Genomic DNA, 1925 nt, shown 5'->3' with positions numbered 1-1925 from the left:
CCTATTAGATGTGGATACCAACTCTAATGACCATGACATGCACCTGTGGCCTATTCTGTTGAGCAAGTCTAATGTTCAACTCCTATTATACCCCTAAACCGTGAAACTGGGCTTCAATGCTCTGATAATCCAATCCGATTCATAGTCCTTATTCAACTTGTAATGCCCGAAGGGTTTTCACCATCAAGCCTCTCTCATTTTGTTCTTTCTCTCAACTTACTATCGCCTTACGGTGCCCGCGAGGGTTTTCACCAATAAGACTCTCTCATTTTTATTTCTCTCAGCTCCCGTTGCCTTACATTGCCCGTGAAGGTTTTCACCTCTAAGACTCTCATTTTATTTCTCTGCTTGGACCAGAGTGTTTCCCCTAATATGATTCACCTCTACTCGCTTGACTTGGCATCTCTCGAAAACTGGTCAGAAGGTCTTTCTTTGGACCGTAATGTGGGCTTTTGGATGGGGTTAGGAAGAAAGAATATCAAAGGCTCAAAACAATTTGAATGGGTTCAAAATTACAACTTTCAGAATCAGATTTCCTACCACAACCATCACTTCTGCCCCAGTTTCTTTGCTTGGGGACTTTTGGATTTTTATTTTGATGAGACCCAACCGTGAGGCTGCCTACGTATCCTTAAAAGGAATCAGGTCGAACGTAGTTCATGAAACATGGAAATTACTTTGTTGTTGTGTTTTTTTTCTTTCCTTTTTCTTCCTCTTTCTCATTTTCTTTTTTTTTCTTCTTTTTCACTTTTTGTTGTTTTGTTGTCTTTTTCTTTTCTTTTCTCTTTTTCCTTTACTTATCTTTCATGCTTGCGTTTCTGATCTTTGCTACTGATTCCAAAATAGGGGTATGAAATAAAAATAAATAAGTCTCAAAGGGGTAACGAAGGATAAAGTGTTTAGATAGCAGAACAAAATGCCTTCGTCATTCCAATCTCCAAAACATGCCAAGTGCAAACTACACAATTAAACAAACCAAGGAAACAGTTCTAACATCTTTAGATCGTACTAGACTTGATAACCATATCTACGCATTCGCCTTCTACATCTGTTAACTACAAAGCACCATTGGACAACACCTCACTCTCATTACCATGAACGACCCCTGTCAATTTGGGGTAAACTTGCTGTTGGCTTCAACCTGATGCGGCATGATGCATTTCAATAGGGTTTCTCTATGTTCTATCTTCCCTAGTTTCACGCAATTCGGGCTTGAAATGATCTCAAAATGCCTTTACTTATTTCCCTCAATGTCCCTATCATCTATAAAATTGTTTCATAGCTTCATGACTAAACTTACTCTTTTTTTTAAGACCAGGCTGAGAATTATGCATGCATGTCATGTCACTAGAGTCAATAGGGAAAGAACTGTAAAAAGAAAAGAGAACTAAACAAAATGACCATAAATAACAGAAAACAGAAACTTGCATTAAACAGATGGTGAAGGGGTTTGAACAACAAAACAAGCACTAAACTGGGGTTACAAACATGTAACAACATAGACAGCACTAAAGGAGTTACTACGACTAAACAAACCAGGCAAAAATAAAAGGATAGAAGGGTTTGAGTCACAAGACCATATCCGGATTACAACCCTTAGAATAACCCGGACAACAGAAATGACAACAAAATAAACCACCAAACTCCTCCCTGGCTAACCAAGAAAAGAGTGTCTTTCCAATCACCAAACTTAACATCTTAGCCACTAACTTCTGCATCAACAATACTAGGACCTTCACAAGTGTCCATCACATTGTTCTTAGCAAATTTCTTTTGGGTTCCCTTTGCCTGCTCTTTCTTAGGATCAACCTCTAATAGCGCTGAAATCTTTGTAGCATGTGGACCTCCGAGGTTCTCAGAAGAATTCTCATATTCCTTTTCAAAATAAATCATACCCATCATATGCGTCTCATTATGCATAGGCG

The sequence above is a fragment of the Nicotiana sylvestris genome, chromosome 3, assembly GCF_000393655.2.
Source record: "Nicotiana sylvestris chromosome 3, ASM39365v2, whole genome shotgun sequence".
Taxonomy (NCBI): domain Eukaryota; kingdom Viridiplantae; phylum Streptophyta; class Magnoliopsida; order Solanales; family Solanaceae; genus Nicotiana; species Nicotiana sylvestris.
Note: the sequence above shows the minus strand (reverse complement) of the source record.